Source organism: Nyctereutes procyonoides, unplaced genomic scaffold (genome assembly GCF_905146905.1).
Source record: "Nyctereutes procyonoides isolate TBG_1078 unplaced genomic scaffold, NYPRO_anot_genome, whole genome shotgun sequence".
NCBI lineage: Eukaryota > Metazoa > Chordata > Mammalia > Carnivora > Canidae > Nyctereutes > Nyctereutes procyonoides.
The window spans coordinates 47176927-47200986 of NW_026575125.1; the positions used below are offsets into that span (position 1 = coordinate 47176927).

Below are 24060 nucleotides of genomic sequence, written 5' to 3' on the forward strand. Positions count from 1 at the left end.
TGTATTTAATTTTTTTATTGGATTGTTTATTTCCTTTCCTTTTTTTCTTTACATCAGACTTCTTCCCCCCCCCCTTTGAAATCAGGCTTATAGCTTTTTGATTGTGATTTCTTTTTTTCTTCATTCCTTTTTTTTCTGTCTCTGTCTCTCACTCTTTTTGGATCAGACTTTTTTTGAGGATCAGTCTCTTTCTCTTTTTTCCTTTTTCTTTTTTCCCCCCAGGCTCATTTTGACAAACAAATCAAAGCACATCTATTTAAAGGACCATACACTCCCTACTGCAAGGAAGGAGGAACTCTGCAAAGGCCTGACCACTGGGAAAGAACAGCTAAAACCTAACAGCAGAGTGAACACAGCATACATCAGAAACACTTCCTGAAGTGCCAAGCCCTGGAGAGTGTATGATGATTTTTTTAAAATATAGCATTACTCTGAAGTGCAGGAGACATAACAAGATTTTATAATACACTAAAATATAGAAACTTAGCCAAAATAACAAAATGGAGGAATTCTTCCTAAAAGAAAAGTCAGAAAGATATCACAGCAAGGGATTTGTTGAAAATAGGTATAAACAGTATATCTAAAAAGGAATTTAGAAAAACAAGGATAAGACTATGAGCTGGACTTGAAAAAAGCATATAAGATACTAGAGAAATCCTTTTTGCAGAGATAAAAGACCTAATATTTAGTCAGGCTAAAGTAAAAAATGCTATAATTGAGATGCAAAACTGACTGGTTATAAACACAACAAGGATTGTAGAAGCAGAGGCATGTACAGATGATATAAAAGATAAAATTATGAAAAATAATGAAGCTGAAAAGAAGAGGGAAAGAAAACTATTAGGTCAAGAGAGTAGATTTAATGAATTCAGTGATTCCATAAACCAAAATAATATCTGCATCATAGGAGTACCATAAAAATAAGAGCAGGAAACAGTGTCAGAAGATTCATTTGAACAAATTATAGCTGAGAACTTCTCTAATCTGGGGAAGGAAACAAGCATTCAAGTCCAAGAGGCACAGAGAAACCCCCACAAAATCAACAAAAACAGGTCAACACCATGACATAGTGAAATTTGCAAAATACAAATATAAAGAGAGAATTCTGAGCTGAAAGAGCTTAACCACTGAGCCATCCAGTCATCCCAGCTTAAAGAGAATCTGAAAGCAGCTAGGGAAAATGGTCCTTAACCTACAAGGGTAGACACGTAAGTTTAGCAGCAGGCCTGTCCATGGAGACCTGGAAGACCAGAAATGAGTGACATGGTATATTCAAAGTGCTAAATTGGAAAACTATAAAGTCAAAAATACTTTATCCAACAAGGAGTTCGTTCAGAACATAAGGAGAGATAGAGTCCCCAAGACAAACAAAAAACTAAGAGTTTGTGAACACTAAACCAGATCTGGAAGAAATATTAAAGGGACTCTTTGAGCAGGAAAGAGAGACCAAAAGTAACAAAGACCAGAAAGGAACAGAGACAGTCCATAGGAAAAGCAATTTTATAGGTAATACAATGGCACTAAAATCATGTCTTTTAATAATTACTCTGAATGTAAATGGACTAAATGTTTCAATCAAAATATATAAGGTATCAGGATGGATTAAAAAAAAAGACCCATCGATATGCTGCTTATAAGAGACTCCTTTCAGATGCAAAGACAACTCTAGATTGAAAGTGAGGAGATAGAAAACCATTTATCATGCTACTGGACATTAAAAAGAAAGCTGGGGGGGATCCCTGGGTGGCACAGCGGTTTGGTGCCTGCCTTTGGTCCAGGGTGCGATCCTGGAGACCTGGGATCGAATCCCACATCGGGTTCCCGGTGCATGGAGCCTGCTTCTCCCTCTGCCTGTGTCTCTGCCTCTCTCTCTGTGTGTGTGACTATCATAAATAAATAAAAATTTAAAAAAAAACATTAAACATCTGAAACCTTTAAAAAAAAGAAAGCTGGGGAGCACCCAAATATATGTCAATTAATAACAAACTTAAAGAAACTCACTGATAGTAATACAATAATGGTGTGGAAACTTAACACTGCACTCACAGCAATGGAAAAATCATCTAAGCAGAAAATGAACAAGGAAACAATAGCTTTAAATGACTCACTGAGCCAGATGGATTTAAGAGCTATAGAACATTTCATCCTAATGCAGCAGAAAACACATTCTGTTTGAGTACATATGGAACATTCTCCAGAACAGATTAAATACTGGGTCACAAATCAGGTCTCAACTGGAACAAAAAGACCGAGATCATACCATGCATATTTTCAGAGCACAATGCTATAAAACTTGAGGTCAACCACAAGAAAAAAATTGGAAGGACAACAAATACATGGAGGTTAAAGAACATTCTACTAAAGAATGAATGAGTGAGCCAAGATATTAAAAATTTTAAAAAATACATGGAAGCAAATGTAAATGAAAACATAACAGCCCAAAACCTTTAGGATGCAGCAAAAATGATCCAAAGAGGGAAGGATATAGTAATACAGGCGTTCCTCAAACTGCAAGAAAAGTTTGAAATAAACAACCTAACCTTACACCTAGAGGAGCTGGAAAAAGACATCAAAAAGAGCCAAAACCCAGCAAGAGAAAGGACATAATAAAGATTAGAGCAGAAATCAATGATAAAGAAATTTTCAGAATAAGTAGAATATATCAATGACACTAGGAGCTTGTTCTTTGAGAGAATTAATAAAATTGATAAAGCTCTAGACCTCCTTATCAAAAAGAAAAGGAAAGGACCCAAATAAATAAAATAATTAACGAAAGAGGAGAGATCAGAGAGGCAAGATGGCAGAGGAGTAGGGGCCCTCAACTCACCTGGCCCCAGCAACTTACCTGGATAACTTTCAAATCATCCTGAACACCTATGAGTTTGAGATTTAAAGAGAGAACAGCCAGAACGCTACAGAAAGAAGGGTTTTCACTTCTAGCAATGTAGGAAGTGGAAAAAAATAAAATAAAAAAGAATCAAGTGGGGGAGGGGCACCACTAGGAGCCTGGCTGAAGCCTGGCAGCGAAAGCCACCAGGACAGGAAAGCCCAACCCTGGAAAAGCAGGAACTTTAAAAATTCGCACCAGATTCTTCCTGAACGGAAAAGAGCTTAGCAGGGAAATTGGGCAGAATCGCAGGAGGGGCAGTGAAGTCTCCAGTTTCCCAGAGTCACTAATAGAGTAAGTGCACCCGGGGGAAAACACACCACAATATGTGGACCGACCTCGGTAAAGGGCTAGAGTGCGTACCTGCCAGAGTACCTGGGAAAAGCCAGTTGGTTAGGCTGGTGGCTCCAGATGGAGGTGTGTGTGCCCTGCTGCCTTGGGAGCCACAAGCCTTGGGAGAGCGATTCCAGTATCACACGGCCCAGGATCTCAGGGAGCCCAAGCAGACAAAGCCCAAGATCCTGCACTCCCCCTGGGACAGGCAGAAGCGGGGAGGGCATAGGACAGTGAGAACTCTACTGCCTCCGACACCCCCAAGCTGTGCAGATCAGTGCACCCATGCCAGCCTGGGAGCATCTAGGCCAGTGGGGACTGGGAGACTGAATTAGTCACTAGTGGGGAGCTGACTCCAGAGCTGGGGATCTGGCTGCTGCCATTGCTGTTTTTCCTCCTTGTTTCACCTTGTGCCTGGGAGAGGCCCCTGGCAAGGGAACAAAGGCCTCATAGGAGAAACAGTTCCCACTGAGCCCGGCCCCCACCAGGGGGCAGGGCATCTCTTTCCAGGCACACACACCTGAGAATCAGCACAGCAGACCCTACCCCAGAAGACCAGTTGGAAGAACAGGGGAAGAGCAAGTTCTTGACCAAGCAGCACTGCAAAGCTCCAGGGGAAGTCCAGGGATTTATAGTATATAGAACTAGAGGGTACGCCTCCTTTTTTCTCCTTTTCCAATAAAACCCGTTTTTATATCAGACTAATAATTTCCAGTATTTTTTTTCTATTTTCCCACCTTAACTACAATATTTTACCACCTCTTCATTTTTAAGTTTCTTCCTTTTTGATGTTCATATTTCTACAATTACATGTCTTAGATATATTTTCACTTCTAGATTCCCTTCAAGATACTCAACTTAATTTTGGAAGATATACGAGCTATTTTTTGTTTTGTTTTCTTCTGTGTTTTATGTTTTCTCTGTTTTATTTTGTTCTGCAATGGCGGAAGTTAATACCTTCTAAAACATGACCAGCATGCACCCAGAACCAAGTGGTATAGCATGCTGGTTTGTTCTGTGAGATTATATTCTCTCTTCATTCCCATTCTGCCCCCTCTTTTATCTCGTTTATGTTTGGTGGTCAATGTTGGGGCTATGTACAAGTATTTCTGGTTTATATAAATTTGGGACTGAGCATCTTCTAACATACAGAACATAATACACTCAGAACCAAAGGATCACCCTCTGGACCCCTCAGGTAGACTACATTCTTCATCCACTACAACTTTGTCACCACTACCATCTCCCAGTTCCCCTCCATTTATTTTTTTCTCTTTTTTCTTTTGTTTCACTTTACTTTTGCTTTTTTCTCTTCCTTTTATCTCTTTTCTTTTTTTACTTCTTCTTTGGCATTTTTGGCCTTTAATGTTTTTACTACATTGTTTTAAAATTTGTTTTTCAGGCAGCCCTGGGGGCACAGCGGTTTAGTGCCACCTGCAACCCGGGGTGTGATCCTGGAGACCTGGGATCGGGTCCCACATCCAGCTCCCTGCTTGGAGCCTGCTTCTCCCTCTGCCTGTGTCTCTCATGAATAAATAAATAAAATATTTAAAATAAAATAAAATTTGTTTTTCACTTTAGTGGTCCTTTTGTTTTATTTCGTTCTGATCTTTATTTTCATTTTCTGGTCTCTAACCTCATCAGAATCATCTAGGGTGAAATTTGCTTAGGTCGTGGTTGATATTCTTGATGCAGCCTGCTTATACAACCACTCTGCACTGAGCAAAATGACTAGAAGAAAGAACTCACCACAGAAGAAAGAATCAGAAACAGTCTTATCTCCCACAGAGTTACAGAATATGGATTACAATTCGATGTCAGAAAGCCAATTCAGAAGCACAATTATAAAGTGGCTAGTGGTTCTGGAAAAAAAAACTATAAATGATTCTAGAGACTTCATGACTGCAGAATTTAGATTTAATCAGGCTGAAATTAAAAATCAATTAAATGAGATGCAATCCAAACTGGAGGTCTTAATGACCAGGGTTAATGAGGAGGAAGAAAGAGTGAGCAACATAAAAGACAAGTTGGTGGCAAGGAAGAAAGCTGAGGAAAAAAGAGAAAAACAATGAAAAAACCATGAGGAAAGGTTAAGGAAAATAAATGACAGCCTCAGAATGAAAGATTTACATATAATTGGGGTTCCAAAGAATGCTGAGAGCATATTTGAACAAATCATAGCTGATAACTTCCCCAATATGGGGAGGGAAACAGGCATTCAGATCCAGGAGATAGAGAGGTGCCCCCCCCAATCAATAAAAACCATTCAACACCTTGATATTTAATAGTAAAACTTGCAAATTCCAAAGATAAAGAGAAAATCCTTAAAGCAGCAAGAGGCAAGAGATTCCAAACTTATATGGGGAGAAATATTAGATGAACAGCAGACCTCCCCACAGAGACATGGCAGGCCAGAAATGGCTGGCAAGATATATTCAGGGTACTAAATGAGAAAAACATGCAGCCAAGAATATTATATCCAGCAAGACTCTCATTCAGAATAGGAGGATATATAAAGAGCTTCCAATAGAGAAGACAGGGGTTCCAGAGAGGGACAGACAGCCAGAAAGCATATTTGAAGAAATCATACCTGAGAAATTCCCCAATATGGGGAGGGAAACAGGCATTCATTTCTTTTTGTATATTTTTTTTATTGGAGTTCGATTTGCCAACATATAGCATAGCAGCCAGTGCTCACACCGTCAAGTGCCCCCCTCCTTGCCCATCACCCAGTCATGCCAGTCCCCCGCCCACCTCCTTTTGCACCACCCCTTGTTCCTTCCCCAGAGTTAAGTGTCTCTCATGTTCTGTCACCCTCTCTGATATTGCCGATTCATTTTCTCTTATTTCCCCTTTAATCCCTTTCACTATTTTTTATATTCCCCAAATGAATGAGACCATATAATGTTTGTCTTTCTCCCATTGACATACTTCACTCAGCATAATACCCTCCAGTTCTATCCACGTTGAAGCAAATGCTGTGTATTTGTCGTTTCTAATGGCTGAATGATGTTCCATTGTATACATATGCTACATCTTCTTGATCCATTCATCTTTTGATGGACACAGAGGCAGAAACAGGCATTCAGATCCAGGAGATAGAGAGGTCCTCCCTAAATCAATAAAAACCATTCAACACCTCAACATTTAATAGTGAAATCTGCAAATTCCAAAGATAAAGAGAAAATCCTTAAAGCAGCAAGAGACAAAGATTCCTAACTTATAATGGGAGAAATATTAGATGAACAGCAGACGTCCCCACAGAGACCTAACAAGCCAGAAATGGCTGGCAGGATATATTGAGGGTCCTACATGAGAAGAACGTGCAGCCAAGAATACAATACCCAGCAAAGCTCTCAGAATAGAAGGAGAGATAAAGAGCTTCCAAAATAGGCAGAAACTGAAAGAATATGTGGTCACCAAACCAACTCTGCAAGAATATTAAGGGGGACCCTATAAAAGAAAGTGGAAGCCAAAGAAATAATCCACAAAACAAGGACTGAAGAGGTATTACAGTGATGCTAAATTCATATCTTCCAATAGTTAATCTAATCGTGAAGGGGCTAAATGATCCCATCAAAAGAAGCAGGGAGGGGAGGGTGCCAAGATGGCGGAAGAGTAGGGTCCCCAAGTCACCTGTCCCCACCAAATTACCTATATAACTTTCAAATCATCCTGAAAACCTACGAATTTGGTCTGAGATTTAAAGAGAGAACAGATGGAATGCTACAGTGAGAAGAGTTCGTGCTTCTATCAAGGTAGGAAGATGGAAAAAAAAAAGACATAAAAAAGCATCCAAGGGGGAGGGGCCCTGCGAGGAGCCAGGCTAAGGCCCCCAGGCGAGTGCCCCCAAGACAGGAAAGCCCCGACCTGGAGAAGCAGGAGCTTCACCAATCTTCCCCAACGGGAAGGCGCTCACAGGGAATTGGAGCAGGATCCCAGGAGGGGCTGACTCCCAGGGGCACTAACAGAGGACCTGCGACCTGGGGGAGAGAGCGCCACACACCGCAGGCCGAGGGCCCTAAAGGCCTGGAGCCCGAGCCCGGCGGAGCCCGGGAGCAGCTCGGGCAGCAGCTCAAGCGGCTGCTCCGCATGGAGTGGGCTGCGCAGCCCCAGGAGCGTCATTCCAGTGGCGCAAGCCCCAGAGCCCAGGGCGCTGGGGGACGCAGTCCAAGATCCGGCACTCCTCCCGGGGACAGGCAGAGGCCAGGAGGGCTCAGAACAGCAAGGACACTCCTGCCGCTGGGCGGCCCTGAGCTGTGCAGATTGGTGGCCCCTGCCCCCGGAGCATCCAGGCCCCTGCAGACTGAGAGCTGCGGTAGTTACAGCGGGAGCTGACTCAGGACTGGAGAGCTGGCTGCTGCCACTGCTGTTGTTCCTCCTGGGGCCTCACAGGATAAACAACCCCCACTGAGCCTCACAGTGGCCTCACAGGATAAACAGGATAAACAACTCCCACTGAACCGGGCACCAGGCAGGGGGCTGAGCAGCTCCCCCAGGTGCTCACACCTGAGAATCAGCACAGCAGGTCCCTCCCTGAGAAGACCAGCTAGAAGGACAGGGGGAAAAGCAAGTTATTGACCAAGCAGCACTGGAAAGTTCCAGGTGAAGTTGAGGGATTTACAGTACATAGAAACAGAGGATACTCCCCTTGTTTTTGGTTTTCTGTTTGCTCCCCCCCTTTTTTAAATTATTTCTTCTTCTTTTTTTTTTCTTTTATCTCCTCTCTCTTTTTCTCCTTTTTCTAGTACAACTTGGCTTTGGCCACTCTGCACTGAGCAAACTGACTAGAAGGAAAACCTCACCTCAAAAGAAAGACTCAAACAGTCCTCTCTCCCATAGTTATAAAATTTGGATTACAATTCAATGTCAGAAAGCCAATTCAGAAGCACAATTATAAAGCTAGTGGTGGCTCTAGAAAAAAGCATAAAGGACTCAAGAGACTTCATGACTGCAGAATTTAGATATAATCAGGCAGAAATTAAAAATCAATTAAATGAGATGCAACCCAAACTAGAGGTCCTAACGATGAGGGTTAATGAGGTAGAAGAAAGAGTGAGCGACATAGAAGACAAGTTGATGGCAAGGAAGGAAGCTGAGGAAAAAAGAGAAAAACCATTAAAAGATCATGAGGATAGGTTAAGGGAAATAAATGACAGCCTCAGAAGGAAAAATCTACATTTAAAAAAAAAAGAAAAATCTACATTTAATTGCGGTTCTCGAGAGCGCCGAAAGGGACAGAGGTCCAGAATATGTATTTGAACAAATCATAGCTGAGAACTTTCCTAACTTGGGAAGGGAACAGGCTTTGAGATCCAGAAGATAGAGAGATCTCCCCCTAAAATCAATAGAAAGCTCTCAACACCTCGACATTTAATAGTGAAGCTTGCAAATTCCAAAGATAAAGAGAACATCCTTAAGGCAGCAAGAGACAAGAAATCTCTAACTTATGGGGAGAAATATTAGATTAACAGCAAACCTCTCCACAGAGAACTGTCAGGCCAGATAGGACTGGCAGGATATATTCAGGGTCCTAAATGAGAAGAACCTGCAGCCAAGAATACTTTATCCAGCAAGGCTCTCATTCAGAATAGAAGAAGAGAAAAAGAGCTTCCAAGATAGACAGAAATTGCAAGAATATGTGACCACCAAGCCAGCACTGCAAGAAATACTAAGGGGGATTCTGTAATAGAAAGAAGTCCAAGGGAACAATCCACAAAAACAGGAACTGAATAGGTATCATGATGACACTAAATTCATATCTTTCAATACTAACTCTGAATATGAATGGGCTTAATGAGCCCATCAAAAGGTGCAGGGTTTCAGACTGGAAAAAAAGGCAAAACCCATCTATTTGCTGTCTACAAGAGACTACTTTTATTTTATTTTATTTTATTTTTAATTTTTATTTATTTATGATAGTCACACACACAGAGAGAGAGAGAGAGGCAGAGACATAGGCAGAGGGAGAAGCAGGCTCCATGCACCGGGAGCCCGACGTGGGATTTGATCCCTGGTCTCCAGGATCGCGCCCTGGGCCAAAGGCAGGCGCCAAACCACTGCGCCACCCAGGGATCCCAGAGACTCATTTTAAACTTAAGGACACCTACAGCCTGAAAATTAAAGATTGGAGAACCATGTACCATTCAAATGGTCCTCAAAAGAAAGCAGGGTACCCATCAGATAAATTAAAGTTTATCCCAAAGACTGTAGTAAGAGATGAAGAAGGACAGGATATCATACTTAAAGGATCTAGCTAATAAGAGGACCTAACAATTATCAATATTTATGCCCCGAAAGTGGGAGCTGCTAAGTATATCAATCAATTAATAACCAAAGTTAAGACATACTTAGATAATAATACACTTATACTTGATGACTTGAACATAGTGCTTTCTACAATCGACAGATTTTCTAAGCACAACATCTCCAAAGAAACAAGAGCTTTAAATGATACACTGGATAGACGATTTCACAGATATTTACAGAACTTGACATCCAAATGCACCTGAATACACATTCTTCTCAAGTACACATGGAACTTTCTTCAGAATAGACCTTCATAGACTTTCTTCAGAATAGACCACATACTGGGTCACAAATCAGGTCTTAACCGATACCAAAATATTGGGATCATCCCCTGCATATTTTCAGACCATAATGCTTTGAAACTAGAAGTAAATCACAAGAAATTTGGAAGGATGTCAAACACGTGGAGGTTAAGGACCATCCTGCTAAAAGATGAAAGGATAAACCAGGAAATTAGAGAAGAATTAAAAAGATTCATGGAGGACAGCCCAGGGGGCTCAACGGTTTAAGTGCCTGCCTTCGGCCCAGAGTGTGATCCTGGAGTCCTGAGATTGAGTCCCATGTCAGTCTCCCTGCATAGAGCCTGCTTCTATCTCTGTCTGTGTCTCTGTCTCTCTCTCTCTCTCTGTCTCTCTCTCTCTCTTTCTCTCTCTCTCACTCTTTCTATCATGAATAAATAAATAAAATCTTAAAAAAATAAACAAATAAAGTGACCTCTTTAAGAAAAAAAGATTCATAGAAACTAATGAGAATGAAGATACTACCACTCAAAATCTTTGGGATACAGCAAAAGCAGTCATGAGGGGGAAATACATCAGAATACAAGCATCCATCCAAAAACTGGAAAGAACTCAAATACAAAAGCGAACCTTGCACCTAAAGGAGCTGGAGAAAAAACAGCCAATACATCCGACACCCAGCAGAAGAAGAGAATTAATGAAGATTTGAGTAGAACTCAATGAAATAGAGACCGGAAGCACTGTGGAACAGATCAACAAAACCAGGAGTTGGTTCTTTGAAAGAATTAATAAGATAGACAAACCATTAGCCAGCCTTATTAAAAAGAACTGAGAAAAGACTCAAAATAATAAAATCATGAATGAGAAAGGAGAGATCACCACCAGTATGAAGGAAATACAAATGATTTAAAAAACTTATTATGAGCAGCTATACGCCAATAAATTAGGCAATCTAGAAGAAATGGACGCATTTCTGGAGAACCACAAACTACCAAAACTGGAACAGGAAGAAATAGAAAACCTGAACAGGCCAATAACCAGGGAGGAAATGGAAGCAGTTATCAAAACCCTCCCAAGACAAAAAAGTCCAGGGCCAGATGGCTTCTCAGGGGAATTCTATCAAACGGTTAAAGAAGAAACCATACCTATTCTACTAAAGCTGTTTGGAAAGATAGAAAGAGATGGAGTACTTCCAAACTCGTTCTATGAAAGAGATGGAGTACTTCCAAACTTCCAGCATCACCTTAATTCCAAAAACAGACAAAGACCCCACCAAAAAAGGAGAATTGTAGACCAATATCCCTGATGAATATGGATGGAAAAATTCTCAACAAGATACTAGTCAACAATACCTTAAGAAGATTATTCACCATGACCAAGTGGGATTTATCCCTGGGATGCAAGGTTGGTTCAACACTCATAGAGCAATCAATGTGATTGATCATATCAGCAAAAGACACAGGGTTTGAGACTGGATAAAAGAGCAAGACCCATCTACTTGCTGTCTACAAGAGACTCATTTTAGACCTAAGGACACCTCCAGACTGAAAATGAAAGTTTGCAGAAACACTTACCCTTCAAATGGTCCCCCAAAGAAAGCTGGAGTAACAATCCTCATATCAGATAAATTAAAGTTTATCCCAAAGACTATAGTAAGAGATGCAGAGGGACACTATATCATACTTAAAGGGTCTATCCAACAAGAAGGCCTAATAATCATGAATATTTATGCTCCTAATGTGGGAGCTACAAATTATATCAATCAATCAATAATGAGGTAAAGACATACTTCCATAATAATACACTAATAGTAGAAGACTTGAACACAGCACTTTCTGCAAATGACGGATTTTATAAGCACTACATCTCCAAAGACACAACAGCTTTACATGATACACTGGACCAGATGGATTTTGCAGATATATACTGAACTTTCCATCCGGGAGTAACTGAATACATATTCTTCTCAAGTCCACATGGAACTTTCTCCAGAATAGACCACATACTGGGTCACAAATGAGTTTTAATCTGATATCAAAAATTGGGATTGTCCCCTGCATATTATCAGACCACAATGCTTTGAAACTAAAACTCAATCACAAGGGGGGAGGGGCAAGATGGCGGAAGAGCAGGGTCCCCAAATCACCTGTCCCCACCAAATTACCTAGATAACCTTCAAACCATCCTGAAAATTTACGAATTCGGCCTGAGATGTAAAGAGAGACCAGCTGGAATGCTACAGTGAGAAAATTCTGCGCTTCTATCAAGGTAGGAAGACGGGGGAAAAGAAATAAAGGAACAAAAGGCCTCCGAGGGGGAGGGGCCCGCGAGGAGCCGGGCTGAGGCCGGGGCGAGTGTCCCCAGGACAGGAGAGCCCCGTCCCGGAGGAGCAGGAGCTGCACCAACCTTCCCGGGCGGGCGGAAAGGGGCTCGCAGGGAGTTGGAGCAGGACCCAGGAGAGCGGGGATGCCCTCGGGCTCCCGGGGACACTAACAGACACCTGCGAGCGCAGGGGAGTGCTCCGAGCTCCCTAAGGGCTGCAGCGCGCACGGAGGGACCGACCGGAGCAGCTCAGAGGGGCTCGGGAGCGGCTCCGCGGAGGCGGCTGCAGGGCGGGAGCGCGAATCCAACAGCGCAGGCCCCGGAGCACAGGGCGCCGGGACACAGCCCAGGATCCGGCCTCCCCCAGGACAGGCAGAGGCCGGGAGGGCCCAGGACAGCGAGGACGCTCCTGCCCCGAGCTGAGCAGATCAGCGGCCCCGCCCCGGAGCCTCCAGGCCCTGCGGACGGAGAGCCGAGAGCCCCATAGTTCCTGCGGAGGCTGAATCCAGGCTTCCAGAGTTGCCATAGCAACTGCTGCTGTTCCTCCTGGGGCCTGGCGGGGTAAACAACCCCCGCAGAGCCCTGCAGCAGGCAGGGGCAGAGCAGCTCCCCCAAGTGCTAACACCTGAAAATCAACGCAACAGGCCCCTCCCCCAGAAGACCAGCTAGAGGGACCAGTGATACTCCCCCGTGTTCCAATACAACTTGTTTCTGGCCACTCTGCACTGAGCAAAATGACTAGAAGGAAAACCTCAACTCAAAAGAAAGAATCAGAAACAGTCCTCTCTCCCACAGAGTTACAAAATCTGGATTACACTTCAATGTCAGAAAGCCAATTCAGAAGCACTATTCTACAGCTACTGGTGGCTCTAGAAAAAAGCATTAAGGACTCACGAGACTTCATGACTGCAGAATTTAGATCCAATCAGGCAGAAATTAAAAATCAATTGAATGAGATGCAATCCAAACTAGAAGTCCTAACGACGAGGGTTAACGAGGTGGAAGAACGAGTGAGTGACATAGAAGACAAGTTAATGGCAAAGAGGGAAACTGAGGAAAAAAGAGATAAACAATTGAAGGACCATGAAGACAGATTAAGGCAAATAAACGACAGCCTGAGGAAGAAAAACCTACGTTTAATTGGGGTTCCCGAGGGCGCCGAAAGGGACAGAGGGCCAGAATATGTATTTGAACAAATCCTAGCTGAAAACTTTCCCAATCTGGGAAGGGAAACAGGCATTCAGATCCAGGAAATAGAGAGATCCCCCCCTAAAATCAATAAAAACCGTTCAACACCTCGACATTTAATAGTGAAGCTTGCAAATTCCAAAGATAAAGAGAAGATCCTTAAAGCAGCAAGAGACAAGAAGTCCCTGACTTTCATGGGGAGGAATATTAGGGTAACAGCAGACCTCTCCACAGAGACGTGGCAGGCCAGAAAGGGCTGGCAGGATATATTCAGGGTCCTAAATGAGAAGAACATGCAACCAAGAATACTTTATCCAGCAAGGCTCTCATTCAAAATGGAAGGAGAGATAAAGAGCTTCCAAGACAGGCAGGAACTGAAAGAATATGTGACCTCCAAACCAGCTCTGCAAGAAATTTTAAGGGGGACTCTTAAAACTCCCCTTTAAGAAGAAGTTCAAGTAACTCTGAACGTGAATGGGCTTAATGACCCCATCAAAAGGCGCAGAGTTTCAGACTGGATAAAAAAACAGGACCCATCTATTTGCTGTCTACAAGAGACTCATTTTAGACAGAAGGACACCTACAACCTGAAAATAAAAGGTTGGAGAACCATTTACCATTCAAATGGTTCTCAAAATATACCCTAAAAACTACAGAACACTTCTGAAAGAAATTGAGGAAGACACAAAGAGATGGAAAAATATTCCATGCTCATGGATTGGCAGAATTAATATTGTGAAAATGTCAATGTTACCCAGGGCAATTTACACGTATAATGCAATCCCTATCAAAATACCATGGACTTTCTTCAGAGACTTAGAACAAATTATTTTAAGATTTGTGTGGAATCAGAAAAGACCCCAAACAGCCAGGGGAATTTTAAAAAAAGAAAACCATATCTGGGGGCATCGCAATGCCAGATTTCAGGTTGTACTACAAAGCTGTGTTCATCAAGGCAGTGTGGTACTGGCACAAAAACAGACATATAGATCAATGGAACAGAACAGAGAACCCAGAAGTGGACCCTGAACTTTATGCTCAACTAATATGCGATAAAGGAGGAAAGACGATCCACTAGAAGAAAGACAGTCTCTTCAATAAATGGTGCTGGGAAAATTGGACATCCACATGCAGAAGAATGAAACTGGACCACTCTCTTGCACCATACACAAAGATAAACTCAAAATAGATGAAAGATCTAAATGTGAGACAAGATTCCATCAAAATCCCAGAGGAGAACTCAGGCAACACCCTTTTTGAACTTGGCCACAGTAACCGGAGAAGGACAAACGGTGTATGTTCTCATTCATTTGGGGAATATGAATAATAGCGAAAGGGAATATAAGGGAAGGGAGAAGAAATGTGTGAGAAATATCAGAAAGGGAGACAGAACATAAAGACTTCTAACTCTGGGAAATGAACTAGGGGTGGTGGAGGGGGAGGAGGGTGGGGGGTGGGGGTGAATGGGTGACGGGCACTGGGGGGTACACTTGACGGGATGAGCACTGGGTGTTATTCTGTATGTTGGTAAATTGAACACCAATAAAAATTAATTTATAAAAAAAAAAAAAAAAAAAAAAAAAGATCATATCACCTCCAAATAAAAAAAAAAAAAAAAAAAAACCTCAATCACAAGAAGAAATGTGGAAGAAACACATGGGGAGGTTAAAGAGCATTCTACTAATAGGTGAATGGGTCAAACAGGAAATTTTAGAAGAATTAAAAATTAAGAATTCTTGGAAACTAATGAAAATGAGGATACAGCCATTCAAAATCTTTGTATACAGCAAAAGCAACCCCAGGAGTAAATACATCGCAATACAAAAATCCCTCCAAAAATTGGAGAAAAAAAACCTCAGATACACAAGCTAACCTCACACCTAAAGGAACTGGAGAAAGGACATCAAATAAAACTTACACCAAGCAGAGGAAGAGAGATAGTAAAGGTTCGAGAAGAACTCAATAAAATAGAGACTAGAAGAACTGTAGAACAGATCAACAAAACCAGGAGTTGGTTTTTTGAAAGAATTAATAAGATAAATAAACCATTATACAGCCTTTTTATAAACAAAAGAGAAAAGACTCAAATTAATAAAATCCTGAATGAAAGAAGATAGAGCACAACCAATACCAAGGAAATACAAATGATTTTAAAAACATATTAAAAGCAGCTAAACGCCAATAAATTAGGCAACCTGGAGGAAATGGGCACATTTCTGGAAAACCACAAACTACCAAAACTGGAACAGGAAGAAATAGAAAACCTGAACAGGTCAATAACCAGGGAAAAAATTGAAGCAGTCATCAACAACCTCCCAAGACACAAAAGTGCATGGCCAGATGGCTACCTAGGGAAATTCTATCAAACCTTTAAAGAAGAAACCATACCTATTCTACTAAAGCTGTTTGAAAAGATGGAAAGGGACAGAATACTCCCAAACTCATTTGATGAGGTCAGCATCACCTTAATTCCAAAACCAGACAAAGACCCCACCAAAAAGGAGAATTATAGACCAATATCCCTGAGGAAGAGATGCAAAAATTCTCAACAAGATACTAGCCAATAGGATCCAACAATACATTAAGAAGATCATTCACCCTCAGCAAGTGGGATTTATCCTGGGCTGCAAGGTTGGTCCAAAACTTGTAAGGCAATCAATGTGATTGATCGTTTCAGCAAGAGAAAAAACAAGAACCATATGATCCTCTCAATACATGCAGAGAAAGCATTGGAAAAAAGACAGCATCCATTCCTGATCAAAACTCTTCAGAGTGTAGGGATAGAAGGAACATTCCTTAGCATCTTAAAAGCCATCTACGTAAAGCCCACAGCAAATATCATTCTCAATGGGGAAACACTGGGAGCCTTTCCCCTAAGATCAGGAACAAGACAGAGATGTCCACTCTCACCACTGCTATTCAACATAGTACTGGAAGTCCTAGCCTCAGCAATCAGGCAACAAAAAGACATAAAAGGCATTCAAATTGGCAAAGAAGAAGTCAAACTCTCCCTCTTTGCAGATGATGTGATAGTGTATATAGAAAACCCAAAAACTCCACCCCAAGATTGCTAGAATTCATACAGCAATTTGGCAGTGTGGCAGGATACAAAATCAATGAGCAGAAGTCAGTGGCAGTTCTATACACTAACAATGAGACTGAAGAAAGAGAAATTTAGGAGTAAACCCCATTTACAACTGCACCCAAAAGCATAAGATACCTAGGAATAAACCTGACCAAAGAGGTAAAGGATCTATACCCTAAAAACTATAGAACACTTCTGAAAGAAAGTGAGGAAGACACAAAGAGATGGAAAAATATTCCATGTTCATGGACTGTTAGAATTAATATAGGGAAAATGGCAATGCTACCTAGGGCAATTTACACGTTTAATTCAATCCCTATCAAATTGCCATGGACTTTCTTCAGAGAGTTGGAACAAATCATCTGAAGGTTCATGTGGAATCAGAAAAGACCCCGAATGCCAGGGGAATATTAAAAAAGAAAACCATAGCTGGGGGCATCACAATGCCAGATTTCAGGTTGTACTACAAAGCTGTGGTCATCAAGACAGTGTGGTACTGGCACAAAAACAGACACATAGATCAATGGAACAGAATAGAGAACCCAGAAGTGGACCCTCAACTTTATGGTCAACTAATATTCGACAAAGGAGGAAAGACTATCCACTGGAAGAAATACAGTGTCTTCAATAAATGGTGCTGGGATAATTGGACATCCACATTCAGAAGAATGAAACTAGACCACTCTCTTGCACCATACACAATGATAAACTCAAAATGGATGAAAGATCTAAATGTGAGACAAGATTCCATCAAAATCCTAGGGGAGAACACAGGCAACACCCTTTTTGAACTTGGCCACAGTAACTTCTTGCAAGATACATCCACGAAGGCAAAAGAAACAAAAGCAAAAATGAACTACTGGGACTTCATCAAGATAAGAAGCTTTTGCACAGCAAAGGATACAGTCAACAAAACTCAAAGACAACCTACAGAATGGGAGAAGATATTTGCAAATGACGTATCAGATAAAGGGCTAGTTTCCAAGATCTATAAAGAACTTCTTAAACTCAACACCAAAGAAACAAACAATCCAATCATGAAATGGGCAAAAGACATGAACAGAAATCTCACAGAGGAAGACATAGACATGGCCAACATGCACATGAGAAAATGCTCTGCATCACTTGCCATCAGGGAAATACAAATCAAAACCACAATGAGATACCACCTCACACCAGTGAGAATGGGGAAAATTAACAAGGCAGGAAACCACAAATGTTGGAGAGGATGTAGAGAAAAAGGAACCGTCTTACACTGTTGGTGGGAATGTGAACTGGTGAAGCCACTCTGGACAACTGTGTGGAGGTTCCTCAAGAGTTAAAAATAGACCTGCCCTATGACCCAGTAATTGCACTGTTGGGGATTTACCCCAAAGATACAGATGCAATGAAACGCCGGGACACCTGCACCCCGATGTTTCTAGCAGCCATGTCCACAATAGCCAAACTGTGGAAGGAGCCTCGGTGTCCATTGAAAGATGAATGGATAAAGAAGATGTGGTTTATGTATACAATGGAATATTACTCAGCCATTAGAAACGACAAATACCCACCATTTTTTTCAATGTGGATGGAACTGGAGGGTATTATGCTGAGTGAAATAAGTTAATTGGAGAAGGACAAACATTATATGGTCTCATTCATTTGGGGAATATACATAATAATGAAAGGGAATATAAGGGAAGGGAGAAGAAATGTGTGGGAAATATCAGAAAGGGAGACAGAACATGAAGACTCCTAACTCTGGGAAAAGAACTAGGGGTGGTGGAAGGGGAGGAGTGTGGGGTGTGGGGGTATTGGGTGACGGGCACTGAGGTGGGCACTTGATGGGATGAGCACTGGGTGTTATTCTGTATGTTGGCAAATTGAACACCAATAAAAAGTAAATTTATTATTATAAAAAAATAATTAACATAACAAAACAAAACCACAATGAAATACCACCTCACATCAGTGAGAATGGGGAAAATTAGCAAAGCAGGAAACCACAAATGTTGGAGAGGATGTGGAGAAAGGGGAACCCTCCTGAACAGTTGCTGGGAATGTGAACTGGTCCAGCCACTCTGGAAAATTGTGTGGAGGTTCCTCAAAGAGTTAAAAATAGATCTTCCCTATGACCCAGCAATTGCACTGCTGGGGAATTACCCCAAAGATACAGATGCAGTGAAACGATGGGACACCTGCACCCCGATGTTTATAGCAGCAATGTCCACAATAGCCAAACTATGGAAGGAGCCTCAGTGCCCATAGAAAGATGAATGGATACAGAAGATGTGGTTTATGTATACAATGGAATATTACTCAGCCATTAGAAACGACAAATACCCACCATTTGCTTCAACGTGGATAGAACTGGAGGGTACTATGCTGAGTGAAATAAGTTAATTGGAGAAGGACAAACATTATAATGTCTCATTCATTTGGGGAATATAAAAAAGAGTAAAAGGGAATAGAAGGGAAGGGAGAAGAAATGTGTGGGAAATATCAGAAAGGGAGACAGAACATAAAGACTCCTAACTCTGGGAAACGAACTAGGGGTGGTGGAAGGGGAGGATGGCGGGGGGTGGGGGTGAATGGGTGACGGGCACTGAGGGCGGCACTGGACGGGATGAGCACTGGGTTTTATTCTGTATGTTGGCAAATTGAACACCAATAAAAAATAACTTTATTATAAAAAAATAAAATAATCTAGTGTCTTCAAAAAAGAAAAAAAAGGACAAATACCCACCATTTGCTTCGACGTGGATGGAACTGGAGGGTATTATGCTGAGTGATATAAGTCAAGCGGAGAAGGACAAACATTATGTGGTCTCATTCATTTGGGGAATATAAAAAACAGTGAAAGGGAATAAAGGGGAAAGGAGAAAAAATGAGTGGAAAATATCAGAAAGAGAGACAGGATTGACTCCTAACTCTGGGAAACGAACTAGGGGTGATAGAAAGGGACGTGGGTGTGGGGTGGGAGTGACTGGGTGACGGGTACTGAGATGGGCACTTGATGGGATGAGCACTGAGTGTTATTGTATATGTTGGCAAATTTAACACCAATAAAAAATAAATTTATATCAAAATCCTAGAGGACAACACAGGCAGTAATCTCTTTGATATCTGCCATAGTAAGTTCTTCCTAGATAGGTCTCCTGAGGCAATGGAAACAAAGCAAAAATAAACTCTTGGGAATTCATAAAAATATGAACTTCTTTACAGCAAAGAAAACAAGAAAAGGTAAGAGTGGTGGGATGGTTAAATGGATGATGGTTTTTAAGGAGTGCAGTTGTTGTATGTAAGTGATGCATCACTAAATTCTATACCTAAAACTAATATTACACTGTATGTTAACAAACTTTAAGTTTAAACAAAAACTTTAGGGGCACCTGTTGGCTCAGTGGTTGAGCATCTGCCTTTGGCTCAGGTCGTGATCCTGGGGTCCTGGATCAAGTCCCACATTCTCAAACTGACTGAGCCACCCAGGTGCCCCTATTGGGTGTTGTATGTAAGTGATGAACCAGTGAATTCTCCAACTGAAACTAACACTGTGCTGTATGTTAACCAACTGAAATTTTTTTAAAAACTTGAAAAACAAAATAAAGTATATGGGAATATCTGTATGCATAACTCATTGAAAAGAAGAAGAAACATAGTCTTATGTATAGAAAACAAATTGATGATTATCAGAAGGAAGGTGGGTGAGGGGATGGGTTAAATAAGTGTTCACATTAAGAGAACTGGTTGTTTTATATGAGTGTTGAATTACTAAATTATATTATACTGTTTGTTAACTAACTGGAATTTAAATGAAAACTGTTTTTTAAAAAAAGACAATGGAAGTGGCTGGGGCGCTCAGCAGGCTAAGCATCTGTCTTCAACTCAGGTCCTGATCCCAGGGTCCTGAGATCAAGCCCTATATTGGGCTACCAGCTCAGCAGAGAGCCTGCTTTTCTCTCTCTCTCTGCTGCTCCCCCTACTTGTTCTCTCTCACTCTCTTGCTCAAATAAATAAAATCTTTTTTGAAAATAAAAACAATGGGAAGTGTTAATATTTTCTATGAGCCATTTTAGAATGAGAGATGTGCTTATAGTTGATCATTTTCTTCCTTGTCAATTTTCTGAATTTTACACCATGCCCATATTGTTCATATAATTCTTTTTCAATCAATGAAAAAGAAAAAAAAAGAATGGGAAAAAGGGGAAAAATATCTTCAAGAAATCTGGGAATGACCAATCAGTAAAAACTACCTAGAGATTGGGTCACATGGCTGACTCAGGCCCAGTACATTTCTATGGTCCTATGCCAAATCCTCTTAAATGGCAGGAAAAATCAGATTTCTGTATATATATAAAGAACAACTCTGGAAGGGCACAGGGAAAAGATAGGCAAATTCCTGGAAGATGTAAAGTACATGAGGCAATGGCACTAAGGTGGGGGTGGGGACTCTGGAGCCTTTGAGTGCAGAGGCGGGGCTTCAGCAGGTAGGGGTTTTGGGGCCCAGCTCCTGACTTTGGAAAGAGGTGTGCCAGGTGCCAAGGAAAGCCTCCTAGGTCCAGTGCAGTGGTGAGTGTGAGACTTGGATGGGCGGGCACTGTTTGGCAGGAAGGCGAGGCTTCTCTCGTGGCAGGAAGCTGTGCTACGGAAAGAAGGAAGAGACCCAGGCGACCACAGCATTTGGTGGAGCCAGATGTAGCAGAGGGGTCGCCACCAGCTGGGAGGTGCCAAGTGGCTGGGACACAGCCTCCATCCTCTTCATTTGCCCCGCTGACCTTTTAGACATGCTCTCTGCCTATGCCTTCTCCCCTCCCAGCTCTACAAGCACAAAGCTTGTCACCTGCTGATCCTTCTTGGCCACAGGCTCACAGCAGAGGCAGCAGCATGGTGCCCAATGAGGGCACCTAAAGTCCTCGATCCGCGCGGCCTTGGGGAATCTATATCCCTTGGCCTGGAATGTGTTGGACGGTGGAGGGAGGAATAAGGGGGGGTGCCCTCTATTTCTTTTACTCTAACCGCAACTCCCTTGCTCTAGCGTAGCTGGAAGGAACTAGGGAGGAAGGTTACTGCAGGCATGCAGCCAGGATGTTTTGATTTCTAGATTTCCTGTATAGTTCTTGGAGAAAATGTAGGTGCAGTGGCAGAATGCACTAATTAGGAGAAAAAGCTCATAGTGTCATGCATTGAATATATTTTTTCTTAATTTTCTTTCTTGGCCCGCCTTGCTACTGTGCTCCTCGCAGTCATGAAGACCCCATTTGGAAAGGCGGTTGCAGGGCAGCAGTCCAGGACAGGCACGGAACATACCAGTGTGTCTGTTACCATGATGAAGAGAAAGGCTGCACACAAGAAGCTTAAGAGCAGGCCCACCTCCCAGCCTCAAAGGAACATTGTGGGCTGCAGAATTCGGCATGGATGGAAAGAGGGAAATGAACCTCTAAGAGTGGAAGGGAACTGTTCTGGATCAGGTACTTGTAAATCCCTCTTTGAATCTTATAAAATATGATGGATTTGACTGTGTATATGGATTAGAACTTCACAGAGATGAAAGAGTGTCATCACTTGAAGTCCTTCCTAATAGAGTTGCATCCTCTAGAATCAGTGATACACACAGAAATTATGATTGGCAAAGCAGTGGAACATATTTTTGAGACAGAGGAAGGTTCCAAAAATGAAGGGAGGGGGATGGTCTTAGCTCAGGCACCTGTCATGAACATATGGTTTTACATTACCTATGAGAAAGATCCTGTATTATAAAGACGGTGACCTAAGCATGCTTCCAGATTCCAATGATTCTCCTCCTGCAGAGAGGGAGCAGGAGAAGTAGTAGACAGCCTAGTAGGCAAACAGGTGGAATATACCAAAGATGATGGCTCCAAGAGAAGTAGCATGGTCATTCATCAAGTAGAAGCAAAACCCTGTGTACTTCATCAAACTTGATGATTTCCATATGTATGTCTATGATTTGGTTAAAAACATTTTAGAGATCATCTTGAAATTTGCCAAATATGTGATACTATTTGTAAAATCTGTAAACACAAAAGGTCTTCACTGCTTTCTAATTTGTAAGAACAGTCTTCTCCCTTTTTGCATTCTAATTTGTAAGAACAGTCTTCTCCCTTTTTGCACAATTGTCAGGCAAAAAAAAAAAAAAAAGAAAAGAAAAAGAAAGAAAGGAAGCTCCACCCTCTCAAACATTTTTGTATAAAACCTTTTGCCCTTCTCTCCAAACTTTTAACTACTTCTCCACAGGAGAATGATTCATTTGTCTAATAAGTGAGAAATGTAAAGTCTGATATCCAGTAGCCCTTATTTTCATCTTGGGTGGTGGTAATAGATTAAAGGTAGCTGAACACATCTTGCCTCATTCTTTTGGGGAGTTGAATTCTCTGTATTCATTGAAGTGTGAAGCTTCCTGAGATATGTGGACTGTCTGGGTGTGTGTCTTTGCAACTTCAATTCTCTCCCCAGGTGACTTCAAAAGTCTAATTTGGAGAGGAGCAGGAATCCCATTTTGGTCTCCTTTCCAAGTTGAATTAAAGTAAGGTTAACATTTTGTTCCCTGTTTCTTTCATGTATGGTTCAACTTGGTTCAAAATCAAGAGGATAATTACTTTGCATTTTAATATATAAGCATAAGCTAAGAAACCTAGCAAAATTGATAGAAAGGCAAGCATTTGGAAATAAAACTCCAAATGGACAAATAAAAGTTGGGCATCAATGGCATTAGGGTCTCTGTTGTCTGCTGTAGCTCTGGCTGATGCCTGTAGACATGGAGTGGGTTTTAACAGATGCAGGCTGTACAAGCAAACTTTACCACAATTGGGCTTTGCCAGGCCAATGGAGGATTAAGCCAACCTCTCTTCTCGTCACAGGATGAATGCTGGGTATAGCAAGCGTTGGCAGTTCTATCTAGGAAAACAAAATGAAAGAGCAAAAATCTAGAATCAGACTAAGATACAGATTTATTTCTTATGTGAAGAGAGAGTCTAAAAAATTTTAGATTAGGCTTTAGATTTGATTCTTAGGGTACTTCCAAGCTCCAGATTATGAAGTGGGCAAGGCACTTGCTAGAAATAAGAAAGGCTGAAAATAGGTTTTACTTCTTTATGGGAACTGGTGGGCTCATCTTTTATGGTGTCTTAGCATTGATTAAACTTAGTGTTTGGTGATCAATACACTTATTGGTGTTTTAAGTGCTGGCATTGGTAGATAGAAATATAATAGATATTTGTTAGTTTTATGTTTTTAACTTTATACTGTTTTTTGGCTGGTCCTATGAAACTTCTGTGCAGAAAAGGTGAGCCCTACTGCAGCACAAAAATAGGTAGTGGAATGGGCCATATATGTTCCATTATTAAAGGCATTGGTGAAGGTTAGACTAAGCTTAGGAAAGCAAGTTTGAAAAATACACAAGGTTTTGGAGAGAAGCATTTGGCAAAAGCTAGTGCTTTCTCATTGGGTTTCTAATAGAAGCTCCATTAAGCAGCAACAAACAGGCCTTGGACTTCTGCAACTTTGGGGCTGAGACTCACAACATTACAATTAACCACTTGGGAAATATATTTCAAATTAGTTTAAGTTCACAGGTTATGGAGTCCCGACTACCAGCACAGACTGGGATCCTGCTGGGGGTGAAACCAAGAAAATATTCTCTTGTCTTACATGTTTTCTCTGTCAACTTTTATTCCTTTTGATACCACTAAGTCTTTGCT

The 24060-nt window shown here is 41.6% G+C and overlaps 1 pseudogene; it reads left to right on the top strand.

The window, feature by feature from the left end:
* Positions 1 to 21590: 21590 nt before the first annotated feature.
* Positions 21591 to 23197, top strand: LOC129517931 (spindlin-3-like; annotated as a pseudogene).
* Positions 23198 to 24060: the final 863 nt, after the last annotated feature.